The sequence below is a fragment of the Coenobita brevimanus genome, chromosome 84, assembly GCF_032717465.1.
Source record: "Coenobita brevimanus isolate Jiangsu-jjx chromosome 84, ASM3271746v2, whole genome shotgun sequence".
Classification (NCBI taxonomy): domain Eukaryota; kingdom Metazoa; phylum Arthropoda; class Malacostraca; order Decapoda; family Coenobitidae; genus Coenobita; species Coenobita brevimanus.
The window spans coordinates 45,998,650-46,022,604 of record NC_137037.1 but is presented as its reverse complement, the minus strand read 5'-3'; positions in this window follow the sequence as shown (position 1 = coordinate 46,022,604).

Sequence of the window (23,955 nt, the reverse complement as noted above, 5' to 3'; positions counted from 1 at the left end):
AGGCTTTTTTCCTCTGGCAATCTTTATGTGGCTCTTTTATTTTAGTGACCTTCTTCCTCTGGCAATCTTTATGTGGCTTTTATTTTTAAGTGGCTTTCTTCCTCTGGCAATCTTTATGTGGCTCTTCTATTTTAGTGGCTTTCTTCCTCTGGCAATCTTTATGTGGCTCTTCTATTTTAGTGGCTTTCTTCCTCTGGCAATCTTTATGTGGCTCTTCTATTTTAGTGGCTTTCTTCCTCTGGCAATCTTTATGTGGCTTTTTTATTTTAGTGGCTTTCTTTCTCTGGCAACCTTTATGTGGCTTTTCTATTTTAGTGGCTTTTTTCCTCTAGCAATCTTTGTGGCTTTTTAATTTTAGTGGCTTTCTTTCTCTGGCAATCTTTATGTGGCTTTTCCATTTTAGTGACTTTCTTCCTCTGGCAATCTTTATGTGCCTTTTCTAATTTAGTGGCTTTCTTCCTCTGTCAATCTTTATGTGGCTCTTCTATTTTAGTGGCTTTCTTCCTCTGGCAATCTTTATGTGGCTTTTCTATTTTAGTGGCTTTCTTCCTCTGGCAATCGTTGTGTGTGTGTGTGTTTTTTTTTTTTTTTTTTTGGTGGCTTTTTTCCTCTGGCAATCTTTATGTGTTTTGATATATGCGTTTTTTATTTTAGTGGCTTTCTTCCTCTGGCAATCTTTATGTGGCTTTTGCATTTTAGTGGCTTTCTTCCTCTGCAAATCTTTATGTGGCTTTTTTATTTTAGTGGCTTTCTTCCTCTGGCAATCTTTATGTGTTTTCTTATGTGTGTGTGTGTGTTTTTTTTTTTTTTTGTGGCTTTTTTCCTCTGGCAATCTTTATGTGTTTTGTTATATACGTTTTTTATTTTAGTGCCTTTCTTCCTCTGGCAATCTTTATGTGGCTTTTGCATTTTAGTGGCTTTCTTCCTTTGGCAATCTTTGTGTGTTTTATTGTGGCTTTTTTATTTTAGTGGCTTTTTTCCTCTGGCAATCTTTATGTGGCTTTTCTATTTTAGTGGCTTTCTTCCACTGGCAATCTTTATGTGGCTCTTCTATTTTAGTGCCTTTCTTCCTCTGGCAATCTTTATGTGGCTGTTCTATTTTAGTGGCTTTTTTCCTCTGGCAATCTTTATGTGGCTTTTCTATTTTAGTGGCTTTCTTCCTCTGGCAGCCTTTTTGTGGCTTTTCTATTTTAGTGGTGTTTTTCCTCTGGCAATCTTTATGTGGCTTTTTAATTTGTGGCTTTCTTCCTCTGGCAATCTTTATGTGTGTTTTCTTGTGGCTTTTTTATTTTACTGACTTTCTTCCTCTGGAGATCTTTGTGTTTTCTTATGTGACTTTTTTATTTTAGTGGCTTTCTTCCTCTGGCAATCTTTGTTGCTATCTACTTCTGGTAATCTTTGTGCCTTTTCTATTTTAGTGTTTTTTTTTTTTCCTCTGGCAATGTTTATGTGGCTTTTCTATTTTAGTGGCTTTCCTCTGGCAATCTTTGTGTGTTTTCTTATGTAGCTTTTTTTTTATATTTTAGTGGCTTTCTTCCTCTTGCAATCTGTATGTGGCTTTTCTATTTTAGTGGATTTCTTCTTCTGCCAATCTTTATGTGGCTTTTTTATTTTAGTGGCTTTCTTCCTCTGGCAATCTTTATGTGGCTTTTTTATTTTAGTTGCTTTCTTCCTCTGGCAATCTTTATGTGTTTTCTTATGTGGCTTTTTTATTTTTGTGTCTTGCTTCCTCTGGCAATCTTTATGTGGCTGTTGTCATGTGGCTTTCTTATTTTAGTGGCTTTCTTCCTCTGGTAATCTTTATGTGGCTTATCTATTTTAGTGTCTTTCTTCCTCTGGCAATCTTTATGTGGCTGTTGTTATGTGGGTTTTTTATTTTAGTGGCTTTCTTCCTCTGGCAATCTTTATGTGGCTCTTCTATTTTAGTGGCTTCGTTCCTCTGGCAATCTTTATGTGGCTTTTCTATTTTAGTGGCTTTCTTCCTTTGGCAATTTTTGTGGCTTTTCTATTCTATTTTAGTGGCTTACTTCCTCTGGCAATCTTTATGTGGCTTTTCTGTTTTAGTGGCTTTTCTATTTTATTGGCTTTCTACTTCTGGCAATCTTTATGGGGCTTTTTTATTTTAGTGACTTTCTTCCTCTCGCAATCTTTGTGGCTTTTTTATTTTAGTGCATTTCTTCCTCTCGCAATCTTTATGTGGTTTTTGTGTTTTAGTGGCTTTCTTCCTCTGGCAATCTATATGTGGCTTTTTTATTTTAGTCCCTTTCTTCCTGTGGCAGTCTTTTGTGTGTTTTCTTATGTGGCTTTTTTATTTTAGTGTCTTTCTTCCTATGGCAATCTTATGTGGTTTATTATGTGGCTTTTTTATTTTAGTGACTTTCTTTCTCTGGAAATCTTTATGTGGCTCTTCTATTTTAGTGGCTTTCTTCCTCTGGCAATCTTTATGTGGCTTTTCTATTTTAGTGGCTTTCTTCCTCTGGCAATCTTTATGTGGCTCTTCTATTTTAGTGGCTTTCTTCCTCTGGCAATCTTTATGTGGCTCTTCTATTTTAGTGGCTTTCTTCCTCTGGCAATCTTTATGTGGCTCTTCTATTTTAGTGGCTTTCTTCCTCTGGCAATCTTTATGTGGCTTTTCTATTTTAGTGGCTTTCTTCCTCTGGCAATCTTTATGTGGCTTTTCTATTTTAGTGGCATTCTTCCTCTGGCAATCTTTATGTGGCTTTTCTATTTTAGTGGCTTTTTTCCTCTGGCAATCTTTATGTGGCTTTTCTATTTTAGTGGCTTTCTTCCTCTGGCAATCTTTATGTGGCTCTTCTATTTTAGTGGCTTTCTTCCTCTGGCAATCTTTATGTGGCTTTTCTATTTTAGTGGCTTTCTTCCTCTGGCAATATTTATGTGGCTTTTCTATTTTAGTGGCTTTCTTCCTCTGGCAATCTTAATGTGGCTTTTCTATTTTAGTGGCTTTCTTCCTCTGGCAATCTTAATGTGCCTCTTCTATTTTAGTGGCTTTCTTCCTCTGGCAATCTTTATGTGGCTCTTCCATTTTAGTGGCTTTCTTCCTCTGGCAATCTTTATGTGGCTCTTCTATTTTAGTGGCTTTCTTTCTCTGGCAATCTTTATGTGGCTCTTCTATTTTAGTGGCTTTCTTCCTCTGGCAATCTTTATGTGGCTTTTTTAATTTAGTGGCTTTCTTTCTCTGGCAACCTTTATGTGCCTTTTCTATTTTAGTGGCTTTTTTCCTCTGGCAATCTTTATGTGGCTTTTTAATTTTAGTGGTTTTCTTTCTCTGGCAATCTTTATGTGGCTTTTCCATTTTAGTGTCTTTCTTCCTCTGGCAATCTTTATGTGGCTTTTCCATTTTAGTGTCTTTCTTCCTCTGGCAATCTTTATGTGGCTGTTGTTATGTGGCTTTTTTATTTTAGTGGCTTTTTTCCTCTGTCAATCTTTATGTGGCTTTTCTAATTTAGTGGCTTTCTTCCTCAGTCAATCTTTATGTGGCTCTTCTATTTTAGTGGCTTTCTTCCTCTGGCAATCTTTATGTGGCTTTTGTATTTTAGTGGCTTTCTTCCTCTGGCAATTTTTGTGGCTTTTCTATTTTAGTGGCTTTCTTCCTCTGGCAATCTGTATGTGGCTTTTCTATTTTAGTGGCTTTCTACTTCTGGCAATCTTTATGGGGATTTTTTATTTTAGTGGCTCTCTTCCTCTGGCAATCTTTGTGCCTTTTTTATTTTAGTGGATTTCTTCGTCTCGCAATCTTTATGTGGCTTTTGTATTTTAGTGGCTTTCTTCCTCTGGCAATCTTTATGTGGCTTTTTTATTTTAGTGCCTTTCTTCCTCTGGCAATCTTTATGTGTTTTCTTATGTGGCTTTTTTTATTTTAGTGTCTTTCTTCCTCTGGCAATCTTTGTGTGGTTTATTATGTGGCTTTTTTATTTTAGTGGCTTTCTTTCTCTGAAAATCTTTATGTGGCTCTTCTATTTTAGTGGCTTTCTTCCTCTGGATATCTTTATGTGGCTTTTCTATTTTAGTGGCTTTTTTCCTCTGGCAATCTTTATGTGGCTCTTCTATTTTAGTGACTTTCTTCCTCTGGCAATCTTTATGTGGCTTTTCTATTTTAGTGGCTTTCCTCCTCTGGCAATCTTTATGTGGCTTTTCTATTTTAGTAGCTTTCTTCCTCTGGCAATGTTTTTGTGGCTCTTCTATTTTAGTGGCTTTCTTCCTCTGGCAATCTTTATGTGGCTTTTCTATTTTAGTGGCTTTTTTCCTCTGGCAATCTTTATGTGGCTCTTCTATTTTAGTGACTTTCTTCCTCTGGCAATCTTTATGTGGCTTTTCTATTTTAGTGGCTTTCTTCCTCTGGCAATCTTTATGTGGCTCTTCTATTTTAGTGGCTTTCTTCCTCTGGCAATCTTTATGTGGCTCTTCTATTTTAGTGGCTTTCTTCCTCTGGCAATCTTTATGTGGCTCTTCTATTTTAGTGGCTTTCTTCCTCTGGCAACCTTTATGTGGCTTTTTTATTTTAGTGGCTTTCTTTCTCTGGCAACCTTTATGTGGCTTTTCTATTTTTGTGGCTTTTTTCCTCTGGCATTCTTTATGTGGCTTTTTAATTTTAGTGGCTTTCTTTCTCTGGCAATCTTTATGTGGCTTTTCCATTTTAGTGTCTTTCTTCCTCTGGCAATCTTTATGTGGCTGGTGTTATGTGGCTTTTTTATTCTAGTGCCTTTCTTTCTCTGGCAATCTTTATGTGATTTCTTATGTGGCTTTTTGTAGTGTCTTTCTTCCTCTGGCAATCTTTGTGTGTTTTATTATGTGGCTTTCTTCCTCTGGCAATCTTTATGTGGCTTTTCTATTTTAGTGGCTTTCTTCCTCTGGCAATCTTTATGTGGCTTTTCTATTTTAGTGGCTTTCTTCCTCTGGCAATCTTTATGTGGCTCTTCTATTTTAGTGGCTTTCTTCCTCTGGCAATCTTTATGTGGCTCTTCTATTTTAGTGGCTTTCTTCCTCTGGCAATCTTTATGTGGCTTTTCTATTTTAGTGGCTTTCTTCCTCTGGCAATCTTTATGTGGCTTTTATATTTTAGTGGCTTTCTTCCTCTGGCAATCTTTATGTGGCTTTTCTATTTTAGTGGCTTTCTTCCTCTGGCAATCTTTATGTGGCTCTTCTATTTTAGTGGCTTTCTTCCTCTGGCAATCTTTATGTGGCTTTTCTGTTTTAGTGGCTTTTCTATTTTATTGGCTTTCTACTTCTGGCAATCTTTATGGGGCTTTTTTATTTTAGTGGCTTTCTTCCTCTCGCAATCTTTGTAGCTTTTTTATTTTAATGCATTTCTTCCTCTCGCAATCTTTATGTGGCTTTTGTGTTTTAGTAGCTTTCTTCCTCTGGCAATTTATATGTGGCTTTTTTATTTTAGTGCCTTTCTTCCTGTGGCAATCTTTTGTGTGTTTTCTTATGTGGCTTTTTTATTTTAGTGTCTTTCTTCCTATGCCAATCTTATGTGGTTTATTATGTGGCTTTTTTATTTTAGTGGCTTTCTTTCTCTGGAAATCTTTATGTGGCTCTTCTATTTTAGTGGCTTTCTTCCTCTGGCAATCTTTATGTGGCTTTTCTATTTTAGTGGCTTTCTTCCTCTGGCAATCTTTATGTGGCTCTTTTTTTTAGTGGCTTTCTTCCTCTAGCAATCTTTATGTGGCTTTTCTATTTTAGTGGCTTTCTTCCTCTGGCAATCTTTATGTGGCTTTTCTAATTTAGTGGCTTTCTTCCTCTGGCAATCTTTATGTGGCTTTTCTATTTTAGTGGCTTTCTTCCTCTGGCAATCTTTATGTGGCTTTTCTATTTTAGTGGCTTTCTTCCTCTGGCAATCTTAATGTGCCTCTTCTATTTTAGTGGCTTTCTTCCTCTGGCAATCTTTATGTGGCTTTTCTATTTTAGTGGCTTTCTTCCTCTGGCAATCTTTATGTGGCTTTTCTATTTTAGTGGCTTTCTTCCTCTGGCAATCTTTATGTGGCTTTTCTATTTTAGTGGCTTTCTTCCTATGGCAATCTTAATGTGCCTCTTCCATTTTAGTGGCTTTCTTCCTCTGGCAATCTTTATGTGGCTCTTCTATTTTAGTGGCTTTCTTCCTCTGGCAATCTTTATGTGGCTCTTCTATTTTAGTTGCTTTCTTCCTCTGGCAATCTTTATGTGGCTCTTCTATTTTAGTGGCTTTCTTCCTCTGGCAATCTTTATGTGGCTCTTCTATTTTAGTGGCTTTCTTCCTCTGGCAATCTTTATGTGGCTTTTTTAATTTAGTGGCTTTCTTTCTCTGGCAACCTTTATGTGGCTTTTCTATTTTAGTGGCTTTTTTCCTCTGGCAATCTTTATGTGGCTTTTTAATTTTAGTGGTTTTCTTTCTCTGGCAATGTTTATGTGGCTTTTCCATTTTAGCGTCTTTCTTCCTCTGGCAATCTTTATGTGGCTGTTGTTATGTGGCTTTTTTATTTTAGTGGCTTTCTTCATCTGTCAATCTTTATGTGGCTTTTCTAATTTAGTGGCTTTCTTCCTCTGGCAATCTTTATGTGGCTCTTCTATTTTAGTGGCTTTCTTCCTCTGGCAATCTTTATGTGGCTTTTCTATTTTAGTGGCTTTCTTCCTCTGGCAATTTTTTTGGCTTTTCTATTTTAGTGGCTTTCTTCCTCTGGCAATCTATATGTGGCTTTTCTATTTTAGTGGCTTTTCTATTTTAGTGGCTTTCTACTTCTGGCAATCTTTATGGGGATTTTTTATTTTAGTGGCTCTCTTCCTCTGGCAATCTTTGTGCCTTTTTTATTTTAGTGGATTTCTTCGTCTCGCAATCTTTATGTGGCTTTTGTATTTTAGTAGCTTTCTTCCTCTGGCAATCTTTATGTGTGGCTTTTTTATTTTAGTGCCTTTCTTCCTCTGGCAATCTTTATGTGTTTTCTTATGTGGCTTTTTTATTTTAGTGTCTTTCTTCCTCTGGCAATCTTTGTGTGGTTTATTATGTGGCTTTTTTATTTTAGTGGCTTTCTTTCTCTGGAAATCTTTATGTGGCTCTTCTATTTTAGTGGCTTTCTTCCTCTGGCAATCTTTATGTGGCTTTTCTATTTTAGTGGCTTTCTTCCTCTGGCAATCTTTATGTGGCTCTTCTATTTTAGTGGCTTTCTTCCTCTGGCAATCTTTATGTGGCTTTTCTATTTTAGTGGCTTTCTTCCTCTGGCAATCTTTATGTGGCTTTTCTATTTTAGTGGCTTTCTTCCTCTGGCAATCTTTATGTGGCTTTTCTATTTTAGTGGCTTTCTTCCTCTGGCAATCTTTATGTGACTTTTCTATTTTAGTGGCTTTCTTCCTCTGGCAATCTTAATGTGCCTCTTCTATTTTAGTGGCTTTCTTCCTCTGGCAATCTTTATGTGGCTTTTCTATTTTAGTGGCTTTCTTCCTCTGGCAATCTTTATGTGGCTTTTCTATTTTAGTGGCTTTCTTCCTCTGGCAATCTTTATGTGGCTTTTCTATTTTAGTGGCTTTCTTCCTCTGGCAATCTTAATGTGCCTCTTCTATTTTAGTGGCTTTCTTCCTCTGGCAATCTTTATGTGGCTCTTCTATTTTAGTGGCTTTCTTCCTCTGGCAATCTTTATGTGGCTCTTCTATTTTAGTGGCTTTCTTCCTCTGGCAATCTTTATGTGGCTCTTCTATTTTAGTGGCTTTCTTCCTCTGGCAATCTTTATGGGGCTCTTCTATTTTAGTGGCTTTCTTCCTCTGGCAATCTTTATGTGGCTCTTCTATTTTAGTGGCTTTCTTCCTCTGGCAATCTTTATGTGGCTTCTTTAATTTAGTGGCTTTCTTTCTCTGGCAACCTTTATGTGGCTTTTCTATTTTAGTGGCTTTTTTCCTCTGGTAATCTTTATGTGGCTTTTTAATTTTAGTGGTTTTCTTTCTCTGGCAATGTTTATGTGGCTTTTCCATTTTAGTGTCTGTCTTCCTCTGGCAATCTTTATGTGGCTGTTGTTATGTGGCTTTTTTATTTTAGTGGCTTTCTTCATCTGTCAATCTTTGTGGCTTTTCTAATTTAGTGGCTTTCTTCCTCTGGCAATCTTTATGTGCCTCTTCTATTTTAGTGGCTTTCTTCCTCTGGCAATCTTTATGTGGCTTTTCTATTTTAGTGGGTTTCTTCCTCAGGCAATTTTTGTGGTTTTTCTATTTTAGTGGCTTTCTTCCTCTGGCAATCTGTATGTGGCTTTTCTATTTTAGTGGCTTTTCTATTTTAGTGGCTTTCTACTTCTGGCAATCTTTATGGGGATTTTTTATTTTAGTGGCTCTCTTCCTCTGGCAATCTTTGTGCCTCTTTTATTTTAGTGGATTTCTTCGTCTCGCAATCTTTATGTGGCTTTTTTATTTTAGTAGCTTTCTTCCTCTGGCAATCTTTATGTGGCTTTTTTATTTTAGTGCCTTTCTTCCTCTGGCAATCTTTATGTGTTTTCTTATGTGGCTTTTTTATTTTAGTGTCTTTCTTCCTCTGGCAATCTTTGTGTGGTTTATTATGTGGCTTTTTTATTTTAGTGGCTTTCTTTCTCTGGAAATCTTTATGTGGCTCTTCTATTTTAGTGGCTTTCTTCCTCTGGCAATCTTTATGTGGCTCTTCTATTTTAGTGGCTTTCTTCCTCTGGCAATCTTTATGTGGCTTTTTTAATTTAGTGGCTTTCTTTCTCTGGCAACCTTTATGTGGCTTTTCTATTTTAGTGGCTTTTTTTCCTCTGGCAATCTTTATGTGGCTTTTTAATTTTAGTGGTTTTCTTTCTCTGGCAATGTTTATGTGGCTTTTCCATTTTAGTGTCTTTCTTCCTCTGGCAATCTTTATGTGGCTGTTGTTATGTGGCTTTTTTATTTTAGTGGCTTTCTTCATCTGTCAATCTTTATGTGGCTTTTCTAATTTAGTGGCTTTCTTCCTCTGGCAATCTTTATGTGGCTCTTCTATTTTAGTGGCTTTCTTCCTCTGGCAATCTTTATGTGGCTTTTCTATTTTAGTGGCTTTCTTCCTCTGGCAATCTGTATGTGGCTTTTCTATTTTAGTGGCTTTTCTATTTTGGTGGCTTTCTACTTCTGGCAATCTTTATGGGGATTTTTTATTTTAGTGGCTCTCTTCCTCTGGCAATCTTTGTGCCTTTTTTATTTTAGTGGATTTCTTCGTCTCGCAATCTTTATGTGGCTTTTGTATTTTAGTAGCTTTCTTCCTCTGGCAATCTTTATGTGGCTTTTTTATTTTAGTGCCTTTCTTCCTCTGGCAATCTTTATGTGTTTTCTTATGTGGCTTTTTTATTTTAGTGTCTTTCTTCCTCTGGCAATCTTTGTGTGGTTTATTATGTGGCTTTTTTATTTTAGTGGCTTTCTTTCTCTGGAAATCTTTATGTGGCTCTTCTATTTTAGTGGCTTTCTTCCTCTGGCAATCTTTATGTGGCTTTTCTATTTTAGTGGCTTTCTTCCTCTGGCAATCTTTATGTGGCTCTTCTATCTTTAGTGGCTTTCTCTTCCTCTGCAAATCTTTATGTGGCTTTTCTATTTTTTAGTGGCTTTCTTTCCTCTTGGCAATCTTTATGTGGCTTTTCTATTTTAGTGGCTTTTCTGTTTTTTAGTGGCTTTTCCTCTGGCAATGTTTATGTGGCTCTTCTCTATTTTAGTGGCTTTCTTCCTCTGGCAATCTTTTATGTGGCTTTTCTATTTTAGTGTGGCTTTTTCCTCTGGCAATCTTTATGTGGCTTTTCTATTTTAGATAGCTTTCTTCCTCTGGCAATCTTATGTGGTTATGTGGCTTTCTTCCTCAAATTTGGCACCTGTTTTTATGTGGCTTTTCAGGCTTTCTTTCTCTTCTGGCAATCTTTAATGTGCCTCTTCTATTTTAGTGGCTTTCTTCCTCTGGCAATCTTTATGTGGCTCTTCTATTTTAGTGGCTTTCTTCCTCTGGCAATCTTTATGTGGCTTTTCTATTTTAGTGGCTTTCATCCTCTGGCAACCTTTATGTGGCTTTTTTATTTTAGTGGCTTTCTTTCTCTGGCAACCTTTATGTGGCTTTTCTATTTTAGTGGCTTTTTTCCTCTGGCAATCTTTATGTGGCTTTTTAATTTTAGTGGCTTTCTTTCTCTGGCAATCTTTATGTGGCTTTTCTATTTTAGTGTCTTTCTTCCTCTGGCAATCTTTATGTGGCTGTTGTTATGTGGCTTTTTTATTCTAGTGCCTTTCTTCCTCTGGCAATCTTTATGTGGCTTTTCTATTTTAGTGGCTTTCTTCGTCTAGCAATCTTTATGTGGCTCTATTTTAGTGGCTTTCTTTGTCTAGCAATCTTTATGTGGCTTTTCTATTTTAGTGGCTTTCTTCCTCTGGCAATCTTTATGTGGCTTTTCCATTTTAGTGTCTTTCTTCCTCTGGCAATCTTTATGTGGCTTTTCCATTTTAGTGTCTTTCTTCCTCTGGCAATCTTTATGTGGCTTTTCCATTTTAGTGTCTTTCTTCCTCTGGCAATCTTTATGTGGCTGTTGTTATGTGGCTTTTTTATTTTAGTGGCTTTTTTCCTCTGTCAATCTTTATGTGGCTTTATCACAATTTAGTGGCTTTCTTCTTCTCAGTCCAATCTTTATGTGGCTCTTCTATTTTAGTGGCTTTCTTCCTCTGGCAATCTTTATGGCTTTTGTATTTTAGTGGTTTTCTTCCTCTGGCAAATCTTTTGTGGCTTTTCTGTTTTAGTGGCTTTCTTCTACTTTGGCAATCTGTATGTGGCTTTTTTTATTTTAGTGGCTTTCTTCCTCTGGGCAATCTGTATGTGGCTGTTGTATGTGGCTTTTTTATTTTAATGCTTTTTTTCTCTGTCAATCTTTATGTGAGCTTTTCTAATTTAGTGGCTTTCTTCCTCAGTCAATCTTTATGTGGCTCTTCTATTTTAGTGGCTTTCTTACTCTGGCAATCTTTATGTGGCTTTGTATTTTAGTGCTTTCTTCCTCTGGCAATTTCTTTGTGGCTTTTCTATTTTAGTGGCTTTCTTCTCTGGCAATCTGTATGTGGCTTTTTTATTTTAGTAGCTTTCTACTTCTGGCAATCTTTATGGGGATTTTTTTATTTTAGTGGCTCTCTTCCTCTGGTAATCTTTGTGCCTTTTTTTATTTTAGTGGATTTCTTCGTCTCTTATGGCAATCTTTTATGTGGCTTTTTGTATTTTAGTGGCTTTTCCTCTAGTGGCAATCTTTATGTGGCTTTTCTATTTTAGTGCCTTTCTTCCTCTGGCAATCTTGCATGTGTTTTCTTATGTGGCTTTTTCTTTATTTCCAGTGTCTTTCTTCCTCTGGCAATCTTATGTGGTTTATTATGTGGCTTTTTTATTTTAGTGGCTTTCTTTCTTCTGAAAATCTTTATGTAGCTCTTCTATTTTAGTGGCTTTCTTCCTCTGGATATCTTTATGTGGCTTTTCCTTTTCATTTTAGTGGCTGTTTTTCCTCTGGCAATCTTTATGTGGCTCTTCTATTTTAGTGTGACTTTCTTCCTCTGGCAATCTTTATGTGGCTTTTCTATTTAGTGGCTTTCCTCCTCTGGCAATCTTTTATGTGGCTTTTCTATTTTAGTAGCTTTCTTCCTCTGGCAATGTCATGTGGCTCTTCTATTTTAGTGGCTTTCTTCTGTCCTCTGGCAATCTTTATGTGGCTTTTCTATTTTAGTGGCTTTTTTCCTCTGGCAATCTTTATGTGGCTCTTTCTATTTTAGTGACTTTCTTCCTCTGGCAATCTTTATGTGGCTTTTCTATTTTAGTGGCTTTCTTCCTCTGGCAATCTTTATGTGACTCTTCTATTTTAGTGGCTTTCTTCCTCTGGCAATCTTTATGTGGCTCTTCTATTTTAGTGGCTTTCTTCCTCTGGCAATCTTTATGTGGCTCTTCTATTTTAGTGGCTTTCTTCCTCTGACAACCTTTATGTGGCTTTTTTTATTTTAGTGGCTTTCTTCTCTGGCAGAACCTTTTATGTGGCTTTTCTATTTTTGGTGGCTTTTTTCCTCTGGTCAATTCTTTATGTGGCTTTTTAATTTTAGTGGCTTTCTTTCTCTGGCAATCTTTATGTGGCTTTTTCCATTTTAGTGTCTTTCTTCCTCTGGCTTAATCTTTATATGGCTGGTGTTATGTGGCTTTTTTATTCTAGTGCCTTTCTTTCTCTGGCAATCTTTTTATGTGATTTCTTATGTGGCTTTTTGTAGTGTCTTTCTTCCTCTGCAATCTTTGTGTGTTTTATTATGTGGCTTTCTATTCATGTGCAATCTTTTGTGGCTTTTTCTATTTTAGTGGCTTTCTTCCTCTGGCAATCTTTATGTGGCTTTTCATTTTAGTGGCTTTCTTCCTCTGGCAATCTTTATGTGGCTCTTCTATATTAGTGGCTATCTTCGTCTGGCAATCTTTATGTGGCTTTTTCTATTTTAGTGGCTTCTTTCTCTGGCAATCTTTATGTGGTTTTTCATTTTAGTGGCTTTCTTCCTCTCGCAATCTTTATGTGGCTTTTCTATTTTAGTGGCTTTCTTCCTCTTGGCAATCTATTTAGGCTATTTTTCTATTTTAGTGGCTTTCTTCCTCTGGCAATCTTGTATGTGGCTTTCTCTGTTTTATGTGGCTTTTCTATTTTTATTGGCTTTCTACTTCTGGCAATCTTTATGGGGCTTTTTTATTTTAGTGGCTTTCTTCCTCTCGCAATCTTTGTAGCTTTTTATTTTAGTTTATTGCATTTCTTTCCTCTCAGCAATCTTTATGTGGCTTTTGTGTTTTAGTAGCTTTCTTCCTCTGGCAATATATATGTGGCTTTTTTATTTTAGTGCCTTTCTTCCTGTAGCAATTCTGTCTTGTGTGTTTTCTTATGTGGCTTTTTTATTTTAGTGTCTTTCTTCCTATGCCAATCTTATGTGGTTTATTATGTGGCTTTTTTATTTTAGTGGCTTTCTTTCTCTGGAAATCTTTATGTGGCTCTTCTATTTTAGTGGCTTTCTTCCTCTGGCAATCTTTATGTGGCTTTTCTATTTTAGTGGCTTTCTTCCTCTAGCAATCTTTATGTGGCTCTATTTTAGTGGCTTTCTTCGTCTAGCAATCTTTATGTGGCTTTTCTATTTTAGTGGCTTTCTTCCTCTGGCAATCTTTGTGGCTTTTCTATTTTAGTGGCTTTCTTCCTCTGGCAATCTTTATGTGGCTCTTTCTGGCAATTTTAGTGGCTTTCATTTAGTCCTCTGGCAATCTTTATGTGCTCTTTTCTATTTTTAGTGGCTTTCTTCCTCTGGCAATCTTAATGTGGCCTCTTCTATTTTAGTGGCTTTCTTCCTCTGGCAATCTTATGTGGCTCTTTCTATTTTTAGTGGCTTTCTTCCTCTGGCAATAAATCTTTATGTGGCTCTTCTATTTTTTAGTGGCTATCTTCCTGCAGTAATCTTTATGTGGCTCTTCTATTTTAGTGGCTTTCTTCCTCTGGCAATCTTTATGTGGCTCTTCTATTTTAGTGGCTTTTTCCTCTGGCAATCTTTATGTAGCTCTTTTATTTTATGGCTTTCTTCCTCTGGCAATCTTTATGTGGCTCTTCTATTTTAGTGGCTTTCTTCCTCTGGCAATCTTTATGTGGCTCGTTATTCAATTTTAGTGCGGCTTTCTTCCTTCTGGCAATCTTTATGTGGCTTTTCTTAATTTAGTGGCTTTCTTTCTCTGGCAACCTTTATGTGTATTTCTATTTTAGTGGCTTTCTTCCTCTGGCAATCTTTTATGTGGCTTTTCCATTTTAGTGGGTTTCTTTTGCGGCAATTTTATGTGGTTTTTCTATGTGGCTTTCTCTGGCAATGTTTATGTGGCTTTTCTATTTTGAGTAGCTGTCTTCTCTGTGGCAATCTTTATGTGGCTGTCTTTATGTGGCTTTTATTTTTTAGTGGCTTTCTTTTCAATCTGTCAATCTTTATGTGGCTTTTCTAATTTAGTGGCTTTCTTCCCTCTGGCAATCTTTTATGTGGCTCTTCTATTTTAGTGGCTTTTTCCTCTGGCTTAATCTTTATGTGGCTTTTCTATTTTAGTGGCTTTCACTTCCTCTGGCAATTTCTTTATGTGGCTTTTCTATTTTTTAGTGTCTTTCTTCCTCTGGCAATCTGTATGTGGCATTTTTTATTTTAGTGGTCCATTTCACTTCTGGCAATCTTTATGTGGATTTTTTTATTTTAGTGGCTTTCTTCCTCTGGCAATCTTTATGTGGCTCTTTTTTATTTTAGTGGCTTTCTTCCTCTGGCAATCTTTATGTGGCTTTTTTAATTTAGTGGCTTTCTTCTCTGGCAATCTTTATGTGGCTTTTCTATTTTAGTGGCCTTTCTTCCTCTGGCAATCTGTGTTTTCTTATGTGGCTTTTTATTTTACTGTCTTTCTTCCTCTGGCAATCTTTTGTGTGGGGTTTGTCATATGTGGCTTTTTTATTTTAGTGGCTTTTCTTTCCTCTGGCAATCTTTGTGGTTTATTATGTGGCTTTTTTATTTTAGTGGCTTTATCTTTTCTGGAAATCTTTATGTGGCTCTTCTATTTTAGTGGCTTTCTTCCTCTGGCAATCTTTATGTGGCTCTTCTATTTTAGTGGCTTTCTTCCTCTGGCAATCTTTATGTGGCTTTTTGAATTTAGTGGCTTTCTTTCTCTGGCAACCTTTATGTGGCTTTTCTATTTTAGTGGCTTTTTTCCTCTGGCAATATTATGTGGCTTTTTAATTTTAGTGGTTTTCTTTTTCTCTGGCAATGTTTATGGCTTCCATTTTAGTGTCTTTTCTTCCTCTGGCAATCTTTATGTGGCTGTTGTTATGTGGCTTTTTTTATTTTGGTGGCTTTCTTCATCTGTCAATCTTTATGTGGCTTTTCTAATTTGGTAGCTTTCTTCCCTGGCAAATCTTATGTGGCTCTTCTATTTTGGCAGTGGCTTTCTTACTGTCTGGAACCCAATCTTTTATGTGGCTTTTCTATTTTAGTGGCTTTCTTCCTCTGGCAATTTTTTGTGGCTTTTCTATTTTAGTGGCTTTCTTCTCTCAGCAATCTGTATGTGGCTTTTCTATTTTGGTGGCTTTCTACTTCTGGCAAATCTTTATGGGGATTTTTTTATTTTAGTGGCTCTCTTCTCGGCAATCTTTGTGCCTTTTTTTATTTTAGTGGGATTTTCTTAAGCTCTACTTAATCTTTTATGTAGCTTTTGTATTTTAGTAGCTTTCTTCCTCTGGCAATCTTTTTGTAGGCTTTTTTCTTTAGTGCCTTTCTTCCTCTGGCAATCTTTATGTGTTTTCTTATGTGGCTTTTTTATTTTAGTGTCTTTCTTCCTCTGGCAATCTTTGTGTGGTTTATTATGTGGCTTTTTTATTTTAGTGGCTTTCTTTCTCTGGAAATCTTTATGTGGCTCTTCTATTTTAGTGGCTTTCTTCCTCTGGCAATCTTTATGTGGCTTTTCTATTTTACTGGCTTTCTTCCTCTGGCAATCTTTATGTGGCTCTTCTATTTTAGTGGCTTTCTTCCTCTGGCAATCTTTATGTGGCTTTTCTATTTTAGTGGCTTTCTTCCTCTGGCAATCTTTATGTGGCTTTTCTATTTTAGTGGCTTTCTTCCTCTGGCAATCTTTATGTGGCTTTTCTATTTTAGTGGCTTTCTTCCTCTGGCAATCTTAATGTGCCTCTTCTATTTTAGTGGCTTTCTTCCTCTGGCAATCTTTATGTGGCTTTTCTATTTTAGTGGCTTTCTTCCTCTGGCAATCTTTATGTGGCTTTTCTATTTTCGTGGCTTTCTTCCTCTGGCAATCTTAATGTGCCTCTTCTATTTTAGTGGCTTTCTTCCTCTGGCAATCTTTATGTGGCTCTTCTATTTTAGTGGCTTTCTTCCTCTGGCAATCTTTATGTGGCTCTTCTATTTTAGTGGCTTTCTTCCTCTGGCAATCTTTATGTGGCTCTTCTATTTTAGTGGCTTTCTTCCTCTGGTAATCTTTATGTGGCTCTTCTATTTTAGTGGCTTTCTTCCTCTGGCAATCTTTATGTGGCTCTTCTATTTTAGTGGCTTTCTTCCTCTGGCAATCTTTATGTGGCTTTCTATTTTAGTGGCTTTCTTCCTCTGGCAATCTTTATGTGGCTTTTTTAATTTAGTGGCTTTCTTTCTCTGGCAACCTTTATGTGGCTTTTCTATTTTAGTGGCTTTTTTCCTCTGGCAATCTTTATGTGGCTTTTTAATTTTAGTGGTTTTCTTTCTCTGGCAATGTTTATGTGGCTTTTCCATTTTAGTGTCTTTCTTCCTCTGGCAATCTTTATGTGGCTGTTGTTATGTGGCTTTTTTATTTTAGTGGCTTTCTTCATCTGTCAATCTTTATGTGGCTTTTCTAATTTAGTGGCTTTCTTCCTCTGGCAATCTTTATGTGGCTCTTCTATTTTAGTGGCTTTCTTCCTCTGGCAATCTTTATGTGGCTTTTCTATTTTAGTGGCTTTCTTCCTCTGGCAATTTTTGTGGCTTTTGTATTTTAGTGGCTTTCTTCCTCTGGCAATCTGTATGTGGCTTTTCTATTTTAGTGGCTCTTCTATTTTAGTGGCTTTCTACTTCTCGCAATCTTTATGGGGATTTTTTATTTTAGTGGCTCTCTTCCTCTGGCAATCTTTGTGCCTTTTTTATTTTAGTGGATTTCTTCGTATCGCAATCTTTATGTGGCTTTTGTATTTTAGTAGCTTTCTTCCTCTAGCAATCTTTATGTGGCTTTTTTATTTTAGTGCCTTTCTTCCTCTGGCAATCTTTTTGTGTTTTCTTATGTGGCTTTTTTATTTTAGTGTCTTTCTTCCTCTGGCAATCTTTCTGTGGTTTATTATGTGGCTTTTTTATTTTAGTGGCTTTCTTTCTCTGAAAATCTTTATGTGGCTCTTCTATTTTAGTGGCTTTCTTCCTCTGGCAATCTTTGTGGCTCTTCTATTTTAGTGGCTTTCTTCCTCTTGCAATCTTTATGTGGCTTTTCTATTTTAGTGGCTTTTCTGTTTTAGTGGCTTTCTTCCTCTGGCAATCTTTATGTGGCTCTTCTATTTTAGTGGCTTTCTTCCTCTGGCAACCTTTATGTGGCTTTTCTATTTTAGTGGCTTTCTTCCTCTGACAATCTTTATGTGGCTTTTCTATTTTAGTGGCTTTCTTCCTCTGGCAATCTTTATGTGGCTTTTCTATTTTAGTGGCTTTCTTCCTCTGGCAATCGTTATGTGGCTTTTCTATTTTAGTGGCTTTCTTCCTCTGGCAATCTTAATGTGCCTCTTCTATTTTAGTGGCTTTCTTCCTCTGGCAATCTTTATGTGGCTCTTCTATTTTAGTGGCTTTCTTCCTCTGGCAATCTTTATGTGGCTTTTCTATTTTAGTGGCTTTCATCCTCTGGCAACCTTTATGTGGCTTTTTTATTTTAGTGGCTTTCTTTCTCTGGCAACCTTTATGTGGCTTTTCTATTTTAGTGGCTTTTTTCCTCTGGCAATCTTTATGTGGCTTTTTAATTTTAGTGGCTTTCTTTCTCTGGCAATCTTTATGTGGCTTTTCTATTTTAGTGTCTTTCTTCCTCTGGCAATCTTTATGTGGCTGTTGTTATGTGGCTTTTTTATTCTAGTGCCTTTCTTCCTCTGGCAATCTTTATGTGGCTTTTTGTAGTGTCTTTCTTCCTCTGGCAATCTTTGTGTGTTTTATTATGTGGCTTTCTTCCTCTGGCAAATCTTTATGTGGCTTTTCTATTTTAGTGGCTTTCTTCCTCTGGCAATCTTTATGTGGCTTTTCTATTTTAGTGGCTTTCTTCCTCTGGCAATCTTTATGTGGCTCTTCTATTTTAGTGGCTTTCTTCCTCTGGCAATCTTTATGTGGCTTTTCTATTTTAGTGGCTTTCTTCCTCTGACAATCTTTATGTGGCTTTTCTATTTTAGTGGCTTTCTTTCTCTGGCAATCTTTATGTGGCTTTTCTATTTTAGTGGCTTTCTTCCTCTGGCAATCTTTATGTGGCTTTTCTATTTTAGTGGCTTTCTTCCTCTGGCAATCTTTATGTGGCTCTTCTATTTTAGTGGCTTTCTTCCTCTGGCAATCTTTATGTGGCTTTTCTATTTTAGTGGCTTTCTTCCTCTGGCAATTTTTGTGGCTTTTCTATTTTAGTGGCTTTCTTCCTCTGGCAATCTGTATGTGGCTTTTCTATTTTAGTGGCTTTCTTCCTCTGGCAATCTTTATGTGGCTTTTCTATTTTAGTGGCTTTCTTCCTCTGACAATCTTTATGTGGGTTTTCTTATGCCCCCCCTTTTTTTTGTGTGTGTGTGAATATGTATATGTCTGTGTTGTTTAATAATGTGTGTAGTTAGGAGTTCTGTCTGCTGCTCGTATAATACTGTACTATTTGGGTGATATAGCTGTTTTCATTCTGAATGTATTATGGTGTATTTCAAAGAAATACACTGTAATACAGGACGAATGGGAGCAGCGTACCGAAATCGAGCAGTATTGTGCGGCCGGACAGAACCTATCTTTAAAAATTCATTTAGACTTGTGTTTTGGGTCAAGTGTCATGAGCTGTCAATGCCTGTGGCTGCTATACCTGTGGCGGCTACGCCGCCACAGCCATAACAAAGCGCCACAGGCATTGACAGCTCATGACACTTGACCCAAAACACAAGTCTAAATGAATTTTTAAAGATAGGTTCTGCAAAGTATCTATGCGCGAGATCTAGGTCTAGTAATGTAATTTGCACAAGTCTATGGACTTGCCCTCCTTGTTTCATTCGCACCATGTGATAAAAGTCTATGGATGTAAAACTACATGTTCACTGATGTGTCATGTTAGAACTGCATTGGAACAATAAATTTTTCATTTGTTATCACTTCCTTTCTTTGTCCTTCGTACAATATTGTTATTCCAATGAGTCTGCTACATGATTCATCACATGAATTGTTGGTGGGTGTGTCTTGAAGTGTGAGCAGTTTTATGAAGTGTGTGTATATATTATACACATCCATGTATATGAAGAGGAGTATGGTCAGTATGTGACACTGAGGACAGGTGTATGGTCAGTAGCATGGCTCTTTATGAAGAGGTGTATGGTCTGTGTGTGACACTGAGGATGTCTCTGTATGAAGAGTTGTATGGCCAGTGCAAGACACTAAGCATGTCTGTATGAAGAGGTGTATGGTCAGTATGTGACACTGAGGACAGGTGTATGGTCAGTAGCATGGCTCTTTATGAAGAGGTGTATGGTCCGTGTGTGACACTGAGGTGTATGGTCAGTATGTCACACTGAGGACGTCTCTGTATGAAGAGGTGTATGGCCAGTGTAAGACACTAAGCATGTCTGTATGAAGACGTGTATGGTCAGTATGTGACACTGAGAGGTGTATGGTCAATAGCATGGCTCTTTATGAAGAGGTGTATGGTCTGTGTGTGACACTGAGGAGGTCTCTATATGAAGAGGTGTATGGTCCGTGTGTGACACTGAGGTGTATGGTCAGTGTAAGACACTAAGCATGTCTGTATGAAGACATGTATGGTCAGTATGTGACACTGAGAGGTGTATGGTCTGTGTGTGACACTGAGGAGGTCTCTATATGAAGAGGTGTATGGTCAGTGTAAGACACTGAGGACGTCTCTGTATGAAGAGGTGTATGGTCAGTGTAAGACACTAAGCATGTCTCTGTATGAAGACGTGTATGGTCAGTATGTGACACTGAGAGGTGTATGGTCAATAGCATGGCTCTTTATGAAGAGGTGTATGGTCTGTGTGTGACACTGAGGAGGTCTGTGTATGAAGAGGTGTATGGTCAGTGTAAGACACTGAGGTCTCTGTATGAAGAGGTGTATGGTCCGTGTGTGACACTGAGGAGGTCTCTGCATGAAGAGCTGTATTGTCTGTGTGTGACACTGAGGAGAGGTGTATGGTCAGTAGCATGTCTCTGTATGAAGAGGTGTATGGTCTGTGTGTGACACTGAGGAGGTCTCTGCATGAAGAGCTGTATGGTCTGTGTGTGACACTGACGATGTGTGTGTGTGTCTGTGTGCATGCGTGCATATATGTCTGTACCAAAGATATCTGAGGGTGGGTGGGTTGATGGGTGTGGGTACTTCCTTGAGGGTCGATGGGTTGATGGGTGTCGGTACTTATCCGAGGGTGGGTGGGTGGGTTGATGGGTGTGGTAGTTGTGAGGGTTGATGGGTGTGGGCTGTTGTGTGAGGGTGGGTGGGTTAATGGGAGTGGGCAGTTGCTTCTGGGTGGGTGGGTTTATAAGTGTGGGTAGTAGTCTGAGGGGGGGTGGGTAGTAGTCTTAGGGGGGGTGGGTACTTGTCTGAAGGTGGGTGTGTTGCGGGTGTGGTATTTGTCTGAGGGTGGGTGGGTTGATGGGTGTGGCTACTTGTCTGAGGGTGCGTGGGTTCATGGGTGTCGGTATTTGTCTGAGGGTGGGTGGGTGGGTTGGTGTGGGTACTACCTTGAGGGTGGATGGGATGATGGGTGTGGCCAGTTGTTTGAGGGTGGGTCGGTTGATGGGTGTGGGTATCGGTATGTGGGTGGGTGTTTGGGTTGATGGGTGTGGGTAGTGGTATGTCGGTGGGTGGGCTGATGGGTGTGGGCAGGCGTCTGAGTGGGTGGGTTGATGGGTGTGGTACTTGTCTGAGGGTGGGTGGGTTCATGGGTGTGCATAGTACTCTGAGGGTGGGTGGGCTGATGGCTGTGGTCAGATGTCTCAGTGGGTGGGTGGGTGGGTTGATGGGTGTGGTAGTTGTCTGAGGGTGGATGGGTTGATGGGTGTGGGTACTTGTCTGAGAGTGGGTGGGTGCATGGGTCGGGGTACTTGTCTGAGAGTGGGTGGGTTGATGGGTGTGGTACTTGTGAGGGTGGGTGTGTTGATGGGTGTGGTACTTGTGAGGGTGGGTGTGTTGATGGGTGTGGGTAGTTGTCTGAGGGTGGGTGGGTTGATGGGTGTGCATAGTACTCTGAGGGTGGGTGGGCTGATGGCTGTGGTCAGATGTCTCAGTGGGTGGGTTGATAGGTGTGGTACTTGTCTGAGGGTGGATGGGTTGATGGGTGTGGGTACTTGTCTGAGAGTGGGTGGGTGCATGGGTCGGGGTACTTGTCTGAGAGTGGGTGGGTTGATGGGTGGGGTACTTGTCTGAGAGTGGGTGGGTTGATGGGTGTGGTACTTGTGAGGGTGGGTGTGTTGATGGGTGTGGGTAGTTGTCTGAGGGTGGGTGGGTTGATAGGTGTGGCCAGTTGTTTGAGGGTGGGTGGGTTGATGAGTGTGGGTACTTGTCTGAGGGTGGGTGGGTTGATGGGTGTCAGTACTTGTCTGAGGGTGGATAGGTTGATGGGTGTGGGTACTTGTTTGAGGGTGGAGGGATGTGAATTGGTAACTGCTTTAGGGTGGCCGTTCTTGAATGTGGGGGTGGACACCGGGTTATGGGTGAGTGGGTTTCGGGAGATTAAGGTTGGTGGGACAAGGGTGAGTGGATAGGGTCGGTGTTGGGTTGTCACTGAGTGGCGTGGAGATAGGCGGGCAATGGGTGTCGGTTTTAATGTGGGTGTAGGTGGTTGGGTGACTATGTAGGTCACTGGCTGGGTAGGCGAGTGGAGGTCAGTGGGTATGTAAATGAGTGTGATTCAGTGGGTATGTGGCTGACTTGCTTTATGTGTTTGTGTGTGTACATCAGTCAGTGGGTGCTTAAATTTTGGTGGGTATGTCAGTCAGCGGGTGGATAACTTTCAGTGGGTTGGTGTATAGATGAGTATGTGGGTTGGGGTGGCCGAGTGGGGTCTCACTAGACGTTAGTAAGGTGGGGGATAGGTAGGTGGGTGCATGGATGTCGGTCTGCCTGTACTGGTGTATTGTCAGTTAGGTGGGTGTACGTGTGGGTTGGATGAAAGTGATTTTGAGTTGGTGAGGGTCAAGGTCCATGGGTGGGGGTAGGGCCAGAGGTGGGGAGGTGTGTATTTAGGCGTGTCAGTGAGTATGTGTGAGTGGATTAATAGAGAGGCCTTTGTGGGTGAGGGTAGTTTGATGTAGGTGGATGAGTATGGATACGTGGATAAATATAGGTTTTTGGAAGACTGCAAAGGTGTGATGGGTTTAATGGTTTGGTGGACATGGGTGGATGGATAGATGGGTTGGTTGGTCAGTGGCTACGTGGGTTCTTCGATGAGTGCCTGGGAAGATAGGTAGGTCGATGACAGGGAAGATTGGTACATAGGTAAATGGTGGGTTGATGGGTGGTTCAGTGGGTGGGTGAGGAGAAACTGACTGGGTGAGGAAGGCTGGATGGCTGGGTCAATGTGTAAGAAAGAAGGAAGGTACGTTGGTGGATGGCTGCCAAAGTAGGTAGTAGGGAGGATGCCAAAGTAGGTAGTAGGGAGGATGCCAAAGTAGGTAGTAGGGAGGCTGCAAAGGTTGGTAGGGCTGGGGGAGATGATAGGTCAGTTGGTGGCTGGGAAGGTAAGAACACAGGTAGGTTAGTGGGTACCTGGGAAGGTAAGTAAACAGGCAGGTTGGTGGGTGGCTCGAAATGTAAGTACCGGTACGTAGGTAGTAGGGAGCCTGGGTATGTAAGAAGGTAGGTAGTTGGGACAGTGGGTAAGTAGGCTGGTAGTAGGGAGACTGGGAATATAAGTAGGTAGGTAGTAAGAGGCTGGAAATATATAAGTAGGTAGGTAGTAAGGATTCTGAGAATATAAGTAGGTAGGTAGTAAGGATGCTGTGAATACAAGTAGGTAGGTAGTTGGGAGGCTGGGAATGTCAGTAACTAGTTAGTAGGGAGGCTGGGAAGGTAAGTAGGTTTTTAGTAGGGAGCCTGAGAAAGTATGTAGGTAGGTAGTAAGGAGGCTAGGAATATAAGTAGGTAGGACATAGGGAGGATGGGAAGATAAGTAATTAGGCAGTCGAGAGGCTGGGAAGGTAAGCAGGTAGGTAGTAAGAATGCTGGGAATGTAAGTAGATACTAGGGTGGCTGGGAGGGAAACTGGGTAGTAAGGAGGCTGGGAAGGTAAGCAAGTGGGTAGTAGGGAGGCTGGGAAGGTAAGTAACTGGGTAGTAGGAAGGCTGGGAAGATAAGCAAGTGGGTAGTAGGGAGGCTGGGAAGGTAAGCAAGTGGGTAGTAGGGAGGCTGGGAAGGTAAGCAAGTGGGTAGTAAGGAGGCTGGGAAGGTAAGCAAGTGGGTAGTAAGGAGGCTGGGAAGGTAAGTGGGTAGTAGAGAGCCTGGAAAGGTAAGTAATTGGGTAGTAGGGAGGCTTGGAAGGTAAGTAACTGGGTAGTAGGGAGGCTGGGAAGATAAGCAAGTGGGTAGTAGGTAGGCTGGGAAGGTAAGCAAGTGGGTAGTAGGGAGGCTAGGAAGGTAAGCAAGTGGGTAGTAGGGAGGCTGGGAAGATAAGCAAGTGGGTAGTAGGAAGGCTGGGAAGATAAGCAAGTGGGTAGTAGGAAGGCTGGGAAGATAAGCAAGTGGGTAGTAGGAAGGCTGGGAAGATAAGCAAGTGGGTAGTAGGGAGGCTGGGAAGGTAAGCAAGTGGGTAGTAGGGAGGCTGGGAAGGTAAGCAAGTGGGTACTAGGGAGGCTGGGAAGGTAACTGGGTAGTAAGGAGGCTGGGAAGGTAAGTGGGTAGTAGAGAGCCTGGAAAGGTAAGTAATTGGGTAGTACGGAGGCTTGAAAGGTAAGTAACTGGGTAGTAGGGAGGCTAGGATGGTAAGTAGTAGGGAGGCTGGGAAGGTAAGTAGTAGGGAGGCTGGGAAGGTAAGTAGTAGGGAGCCTGGGAAGGTAAGTAATTAGGCAGTAGGGAGGCTACGAAGGTAAGTAGTAAGGAGCCTGGGAAGGTAATTGGGCAGTGCGGAGGCTGGGAAGGTAATTGGGCAGTGCGGAGGCTGGGAAGCTAAGTAGGTTGTAGGGAGCCGGGGAAGGTAAGTAATTAGGCAGTAGGGAGCCTTGGAAGGTAAAATAGGTAGTAGGGCACCTGGG